Raw genomic sequence first — 8957 nt, 5'->3', positions numbered from 1 at the left:
AGTCTCCCAACAAGAAAAGCCTATAGCCAGATTAATTCATTTTTTTAATTTTATCAGATTTTAAAGAAGAACTAATACTAATGCCCCTCAAAATATTCTATATAATAGAAAGAGAAGGAATCTTTCCAAATTCATTCTATAAAACCAGTATTATAAACTAATACCATTGATGTGTACACATGTGTTCACTTTTCATTACTATGATCAAAATACCTGACAAGAACAACTTAGAGGGGAAAAAATTCTTTTGAGCTCACAGTTTCAGTCAGTCCATGGTTGGCTGACTCCACTGCTGTGACCCAAGAGGCAGAACATCATGGCAGAACGGTATAGTGGAGTAAAGTGTCTCAATTCATGGCAGTCAGAAAATAGCAAGGAGCCAGAGACAAAATATATTCCCCAAGGGCACACAGTCCCAATGACCTCCTTGCTCTAGCCATGCCCTACTTGTCTACAATTACCACTCAATAATCCACTCAAACTATTAATCTATCAAATGTATTGATCCAATAGTTAGGTTACAACTTTCATCTAATCATTCCACTACTGAACATTCCTGCATTACCTAACAAAAGATTTTTTTTTTTTTTGGGGGGGGGAGGATTTCTCATATCCAAATCCTAACAACTTAGAAGCAAAATGAAAGGAAAGTGACCACAACACTCGGAGCAACCAAAAGATCTTTATTGCAGCAGTGCAACAAAGAGAAAAGAAAGAAGGAAAGAGAGAGAGAGAAAAGAGAAGAGATGAACAGGGAGAGAGCAAGAGCAAGAGAGAGACAGAGAGCACGTGTAAGAAAGATAAAGAGCAAGAGAGAGAGAGCAAGAGAGAGGGGGGCCTGGCAGGAGGGAGTTTTTATAGCCCAAATCTAATGGGGCCTCTGGGTCTGCAAGCTGCCTTGTTGGCCCAAGGGGGGGTTAAGTGTTCAGCCTTAAGCAGGGTTGAATGTTCAGACTTGAGGCAAACAGGTGATAAAGGACCAGATAGAGGGGGGTTTGAGTGCATGGGCTATCTTGCAGCCAACATCTGTTCAGCCTGCCCTGCAGACAACACAGTTCAGCCTGCTCTGCACCCAACATTCCTCCCTTTTTGTTTTTCTAAGTGACATGGGGGACGGCGTAAAGTCCTCTGGCTTCTTCCTGCTTAATGGTGGGCGGCGTTGGACCTAGAAGGGGAAGTGGAGGAATGTTCAGGGGACAGGTCTGAGAACACCAGGGCAGCCAGAAATAACACTCAGTGGCTACAGACAACTACTGTGGTAGGGGTAAAGTCCATAAAAGTTCCTTGAAGCCACAAGTCCTCGATGGCATCAAACCAGTCCTAGATGGAGGAGATTCTTGATATCAGCCACTGGTCCTGTAGCAGGGACTCTAGGAAGTATTGGAGGTGGCTTGGTTGAATCCAGTAATGTTAAGGGTGACAGCCTGATTGCAGCCAGTGGAAGGGCAATCAATCGCCTTGACCCATAAACTGAGAGTGGGTGGTGTCATCCTGGTGTCATGTCACTTGGATGTAGAAGCGGTATCTGTGGTTTGAGATAAAAACTTGAGAGAGAATAATGATTAGGGTAAAAGAAGAAGAGGGTTGGCGAGAAATTTTGAGTTTGGTGGGCGTGGTGGAAGTCCAGGACTGGACATTTGGAACAAGTGCCTTTTTAAGGTGGGAGACATGGTGGTACCAGGGAGAGTTTAGGTTTGATGCTTCCTTGTGGGGATACTGTAGAGCAGACAGAATAAGCAGAGTGGATGTGCTGGAGAGTAGTTCTCATTCCTAGGAAGTGAAAGAGGGGTTGTGAAAATTGGAAAAAGGGTTAGAGAGGGTTTTAGATGGGCACAGAGTCTCTGGAGCCAGAGGAGTTGGTCATGAGTCATAGGTGTCCATCTTGGGCATCAGGGATGGCAGTCTTAAAGAAGTAGTTGATTGACCAGCTTGTTGGTGAATTTGTGTATCTGATCTTGCATGAACTTCTGTAGGCAATTTAATAGACATGGTTCTATTAGGAGAAACATAGAGAGGACTAATAGGGGTCCTGTGGGGGGGAGGAGCCAAGGCCATACTTAACTGAACATTCCCCATGGAGCCTGTTGGCTTAGTTGCTGTCTCCTCTTTTCTAGCTGTTCTTGTCCTTCATTACTCCCAGGAATGACTGGTTTTGGCTTAACTGGTTTTGGTAGGTGTTTAAGATCAAGCTGGTCAAAATTGACTTTGTTTCTATCTATTATTAAGAGTCAGCTGATTTCCCATAGGGGTCGCTCGTGGGGGAACCTGAGAGCAGCTTCTTAGTTCTGCTAGAGCCATTTGCGCTACGATGGGTCCAGGTCTTGCTTGACCATGTGGCTTCCCTTGGAAGCATCAGGGATGTCTCCTGTCTCCAATGACCCTCCTATTCACAGCAAATGCACTGATTGGCTTTTCATTCTCCAGTGGTCTCATTAATCTCCCTGATCAGGAGGTTATATGGCCCAGAGTTGCAAAGCTCTTTAGAGAAGTTCCCTGTTTCCTGGATTCAGACTGACTCAGAGGGCCAGAGCCAAATATTGGTTTTCTTGGCCATTTTAGTTTAACTTTAATCTTGATCATAAACATCCAGCAAAGTCAGTTTCACCCTAAATTAAGAGTATTGGGCTTTAGCTGAAGTCTGGCCTATTTTGGAGTCATTCTTACATGTAGTAAGATGGGAAGCACAGCCTTATCTCAGGTAAGGCTAAGATTTATAAATCTTAGGTAAAGTGTTCTAGTATTGAAGCTGATCTTTTTTTTTTAAATATTATTTTATAAAATTTACATATATTGTTGATGTCACATGAATACTAGGTAATACAGTATATTACATTTAAATTGTACCCAGTGTATAGAACTTTATATTAATCTTATTGATAACTATAAATAAATCTCCGATATGTTATTTTTATAAGCCTAAAATAACCATGCAACCTTTTGGAGAACACCAGCTTGATATAGTTTTTTAAAGCTTCTATCTTAATGACATATACCTGGAAAATATGAGCACATTCAATATACAAAGAAGAGTAATAGTACCACAATTATTATTGATGTTTTTATATTAGTCAAGTTTAGCTTTTAGAGAAATAACATATTACAATATTGCAAAATAACAGTTGTTGTTTAACCATAGTTGTATATACAGACCTTCTTTAGCACTTACTTAAACCCTCTTATTTACTTAACAGACTCTCTTATCCAGAAACACATTTTCCTTCTATTAAATCCATACCTAGAACCTTCTAATTTCTCTTTCCTATTTGTTAACTCTTTCTTTTTTTTTTTACATTTTTAAATAATCCTTGTAAATTTCTGAATTTAGGCAAATTATTCCATTTTAATAAGAGATATTTTGTTATTTGCAGCACACAATTAATCACATCTGTTGACCATTTCATGAAAACATGAACAATGTTTAAGTATATAGAATTATACTGTTGTAGGGACGGACAAGGCAAGGCACCTAGGATAGTACTGAAGATAGGGAAACAGTTTTATTTGGTTGCAGCCGGATTTAGAGGGCACTGCTTCTGTTGTAATAAATTAATCCCCTGAACCCCAAGTTTAGGTTGTTTCAGAATTTTGTACCCAACATGTAAGGGAAGGGGCTCAGAAGTTCGTAGTCTGCAGAAGTTCACAAAAAGCAGTTTTGTGGTTTTTTTTCCTCTGTTCTGGGCAAGTTAACCCTTCAAGGACACTTGGGAGGGGGAGAGCTTTTTCTTCCCTTTCTCTCCTCTTCCCCCCACCCTCCCCACCCCTGCCAGTGTTATCATGGAGCCCAGTTGGTAACCTCCTTATCTTAGACATGTAGCCTTCTCTGTGAAGCCCCAGCTCAAAGCCAGTGACCTTGTTTTACATATTTTGTGAAAAAACTAGTAAGGGGTGTCCAGCACCTGGAGTACTGATTTTTCCAGCCAGTGACCAAGTAAAACAGGGCAACAGGAAAATAGGAAGTTTATCTACACTAAATTCTTTTATAGGGATTCTTTTGCTGAAAATCCTAAAATCAGCCATGGTGAAGATTTCTGGAGAAGGTCAGTTAAGCCTTTTCTGTGGGCCTGGTAGGGAGGGGAAGACAGGAAGGTGGGGCTGAGAGCAGCTTGGTGGATCTGAGAATGAGGAAGGAGTGATATAAAAGAATAGGATTTTCCCTAGCAAGGAAAACTTGAGCAGTAGAACAGGTAGAGCAGAGGGGAGGATGGGAGTGAGTATCCCAAAAAAGCCTGTAAGGGACAATTCTTAGTAACCTGTTTTCAGTGATGACAAAGCAACTTTAAAGGCCATTTTCACCAGATCTCTGATAGGGGTCCAAGGGCTCTCCTCAGCTTGTTTGAGCTTTGGGTTAGCTGGTAAGAGGACCTGGTGGGACCCGGTGTGGGCACTGACAGGAGAAGAGAGGAGTGAGTGGGTAGAGGGATTCCTTCAGTACTTGCTACCTCAGAAAAGAGGCAATGTTTTGAGGAAAGACGGTTGTTTAGGTTTTTGATCTAGTGAGTGGAGAGCAGAAGTCAGGTTGTTCAGGTGGGGGAGACAGTGGAGGGGCTGGGGCAGAAGGTTGAGGGTGAGGACCTATTTGAGCTGGGCGATAGGGTGGAAATTCATCAGTAGGGTCAAAAGTAGTGGATGAGTCCAGAGGAGGAGGAGATTGGGGATCAGTGGTTGTGGGTGTTGGTTTGCAAGCTAGAAGAATTTGCAGAGGTCTGCAAGAGGTGCAGAGAGCACAAGCAAGAAGAAAGCTTTGATATAGCAGCTTTTTACCCATTTTTTCAAATGCTCACAGTAATTGTAGAGATCCCTTAGAATGGAGGGATCCAGGGACCCAAAAGGGAGGCCATCTGCTTTGGTTGTCTAAGGGATAAGTGGGCCAGGCCTGGGCGCTATATTTGATCAATTTTGGGGGTTTGATGTCTGGTGTCAAGGAGAGGGTTTTGAGGTTATCCAAGAGGCATTGTAGGGGAGAGTCGACCGGCAGAGAGGACACATTACCCATGTCGCAAAGTAGTATAAGGAGGAGGCAAGGGGATGCAAACTTGGTATAGAGGAGAAGGAAGGAGACGAAACCGTAGTATAAGAGAGAAGGAGGAAACTGATTTATTGGCAAAAGGAGTGTCCCCGCTAGAGCCAAAAATCAGGAGTGCCTTAGTGGCAGGTTCGAGCTGCAGAGATTGGTCATCACCGAATCCTGACAGTCGAAGCTCTCGTCCTGGACAGAGCTGGAGCCGTGGGAGACCTTGGCCAAGGCTTTTCCTTTCGGGACCCCTCCTGGAGAGGCCAGAGACTCGCAGGGCCTGAAAGAGGGGAAAGAGAGAGACGGGGAAGAGGGAGGAAGGGGAGGGTAAGGTTCTTTCTAGCAGCCGAGTCTTGAAGGTGTGAGGACTAGGATTTTAGGAGAGCCACAGAGATGGTGAAGGTCTGGGTGGGCTGTGATGTTCAGTTCTCTGTTATGTGTCCCTGGAGGTTACACAGTTCTTTGAGGGAGACCTACAAAGCCTATGCTGGTAACTAACAGCCGGGAAGGGAAGGGAATAATTTTGAACCCAGGAGTCTATTCTGCCCTAGGAAGGAGTCCCTGAGGGCCACCGTAGCCTTAAAGGCTGTGGTGGGGTGTTTTCCTCCCCGCAGGTGGGCAAAGAGGTTTGCTGGACAATCAACTGCCAAATCCTCCTGACACCACCATCGGGTTTAGGACTCCAGGAAAGGGAAACTCACCAATCGAAGGCTGGTGGTGGATGGAGTTCTGGCAGTCGAGAAAATGGGTTCAGGCCTGGGTTCAGGCCATCTGGTGAGTGGCACTTCCGAAGGAAGAGGGACCCAAAAGTGGGTTTTAACCCTCTCCCGGGTTTCGGCACCAATGAAAGGAAAGTGACCACAACACTCGGAGCAACCAAAAGATCTTTATTGCAGCAGTGCAACAAAGAGAAAAGAAAGAAGGAAAGAGAGAGAGAGAAAAGAGAAGAGATGAACAGGGAGAGAGCAAGAGCAAGAGAGGGACAGAGAGCACGTGTAAGAAAGATAAAGAGCAAGAGAGAGAGAGCAAGAGAGAGAGAGAGCAAGAGAGAGGGGGGCCTGGCAGGAGGGAGTTTTTATAGCCCAAATCTAATGGGGCCTCTGGGTCTGCAAGCTGCCTTGTTGGCCCAAGGGGGGGTTAAGTGTTCAGCCTTAAGCAGGGTTGAATGTTCAGACTTGAGGCAAACAGGTGATAAAGGACCAGATAGAGGGGGGTTTGAGTGCGTGGGCTATCTTGCAGCCAACATCTGTTCAGCCTGCCCTGCAGACAACACAGTTCAGCCTGCTCTGCACTCAACATAAAAACCTTCAAACTATTTGCAAATTGATTCAACTGCAAATTAAAAAGATAATAAACATGATCCAGTTGGGCTTTTGTCCAGGGTTGCAAGCATATTTTAATATCTGTAAATCAATAAACACAAGACATCACAAATGGAATTATGGATTAAAAAAATACAAATCTATATCAAATCTCTGCGGCAGTCTGGCTGGGCACAAATCACGAGCCACTCAAGTAGGAACAAATTTTATTTCTGAACTCCCACAGCATTCCACGCACACTCCCCGGGAACTCTCCCAAAGGCCACCCACACAGCTCCTCCAGGAACATGCCACACACCAACCAGAACTCCCTCCCCCGGGCTGCTCAGGCTGCCTGCGCACTCACTCTCGGAACCCTGCGAGAACTCAAGGAACTCCAAAGTAGCAGGTGCCCGAGGCAGCAAGAGCCATCCTATTACCAGACAGTAAAGGTTTAATATACAATTGAATACACAACCTGTTTCAATCCAACATCATCTTAATGACTCGCCTCTCAACCATACTTCTGGTAAAATGCCAGGGGCCATTCCGAACTCGCTGTGGCTCTCAACAAATCTCACACTAAATGAAAGCATTCCCAATAAGATCATGATCAAGAAATGTGTCTATACTCACTCAACTCTTATTCAATATTAGAAATTATAGCCAGAGCAATAAAATTAACAAATAAAATTGGAAAGGAAAAATTGAAATTGTACCTATTTACAACCTGATTTTACACATTAAAAACTCTAAAAGCCTCACCAAAAGTCTTAATTCAAAAAAAATCAATACATAAAAGATATGTATTTTCTCCTATAATAATATTTATGAGAAAGAATACAGAAAAGCAATGCCATTTACAGCAGCATGAATAAATAAATAATAAAATATCTAGGAATAAATCTAAATAAAGAGGTAAAAGAACTTTAAAATGAAAATTATAAAACACTGAAGAAACTGAAAAAGACACTAGAAGGTAGAAAGGATTAAGATTTATGAGCTGGGAAAACTAAAGTAATCAAAATCGCCCTATTATCAAACAGATCTACAAATCAAAATATCAATCAAAATACCCTGAATTTTTTTCACAGAACTATGGGGGTTGGGGGAAATCCTAAAATTCATATGGAAGCAAAAAAAAAAAAAAAAAAACTCTAAATAGCTAAAACAATCCTGAGCAAAAAGAGCAATACTGGGGACATCACAATGTCTGATTTCTAAATACACCATACAGCCATAGTAACAAAAACAGCACAACATTGGCATAAAACCACATCCTTAACAAATGGTGATGGAAAAAATGGATATCAATATGTTGAAGATTGAAAGTAGATCCCAATCTCTCATCCTGTGCCAAAATCAACTCAAAAATGTAAGATCTTAAAATTTGAAAGTACTAGAGGAAAGCACAGAGAAGACACTTCAAGTTAATGGCACAAGCATGATTTCCTAAATATGATTACAAAACAAGAACTGATAAACTACATCAAATTAAAAAAACTTCTGCATAGCAAAGGAAATAATCAACAGAGTGAAAATAATCTACATAATGGAAGAAAATCTCTGTCAGTTATTCATCTGACAGAGTATTAATATCCAAAATGTATAAAGAAGTAAAAATATTTAACAGAAAAACAGGGAATCCAGTTAAAAATGAGCAAATGATCTCAACAGACATTTCTCAAAAGTGTTAGGGTAGCTGGAACAAATACACATAAGAGACCCATCTTGTGAGTTCAAGCAAAGGTTTACTGACAGAGAATATCTGCTAGGCTGCTCTTTTGCAAGGTGCAGCAGGCAGAGTCACTTGAATAGAGGTTTTATATCTTTTTTTTTTTTTTTTTTAAACAAGGAACAAGAGCAAGCTGGAAATGATCTTAGGTGCAGCAGGCTCTAGAACTGACCTTGGGTGCAGGTGGCTGAGTAACAGCAGATTTTTTATATAGGGACCTTGGAAGGGGGTGGTTATAGGAACAGGGTATCTTAAGTTTCTTTTTCTTGGCAGCGTGTAAGTTTTGTTTCTGAGGCCCAGAACCAAAATGGAGTTACTTATGTCTAGGGATCTAACAAAACAAATTACAGACAATAAACATATGAAAAAGGGCTCAATGTCTTTGTAGCCATCAAGAAATGCAAATCACAACTACATTGAGATTCCATCTCATCCAATTGGAGTAACTAATATCAATCAATCAACAAATGGTGGCAAGGGCATGGACAAAAAGGAACACTCGTACACTGTTGCTGAACTATAAATTATTATAGTCACAAATTATTACTCCACACATGGAATCCATGTGGAGGGTCTGCAAATAAAAATACAAAAAAAAAAAAAAAAAAAAAAACAGCTGGTACATGATCCAGCTATGCCACTTCTTGATATATATACAAATGAAATGCAGTCAGCAAACAAAAGAAATACTTTCCTACCAGTGTTTATTGCAGCACTTACAATAGCTAAGATATGGATTCAATCCAGCTGCTAGTCAACAGATGAATGGATAAATTAAATATGGTATGCACACATACCAAATACTATTCAGCCATAAAAAAATAAAATCATTTCATTTGCAGGAAAATGGATGGAGGACATTGTGTTAAGTGAAACATGCTAAACATAAAAAGACAAGCATTGCATGTTT

At 41.6% G+C, this 8957-nt stretch overlaps 1 long non-coding RNA gene across 3 annotated transcripts; it reads right to left on the bottom strand.

The window, feature by feature from the left end:
• Positions 1-662: 662 nt before the first annotated feature.
• On the bottom strand, positions 663-6316 carry LOC139705441 (uncharacterized). Of its 3 annotated transcripts, none has more exons than XR_011707343.1 (3): positions 5713-6316; positions 4251-5291; positions 663-1544 (listed from the first exon to the last, which is right to left on the bottom strand). It is a non-coding gene; the product is annotated as an uncharacterized lncRNA (long non-coding RNA). The 3 variants fall into 3 exon arrangements; XR_011707345.1 differs by lacking the exon at positions 663-1544 and adding an exon at positions 1551-1967; XR_011707344.1 differs by lacking the exon at positions 663-1544 and adding an exon at positions 3980-4061.
• Between the last annotated feature and the right edge of the window lie 2641 nt (positions 6317-8957).

This window comes from Marmota flaviventris, chromosome 4 (genome assembly GCF_047511675.1).
Source record: "Marmota flaviventris isolate mMarFla1 chromosome 4, mMarFla1.hap1, whole genome shotgun sequence".
Lineage (NCBI taxonomy): Eukaryota > Metazoa > Chordata > Mammalia > Rodentia > Sciuridae > Marmota > Marmota flaviventris.
This window is presented reverse-complemented; position numbering and strand designations above follow the sequence as displayed.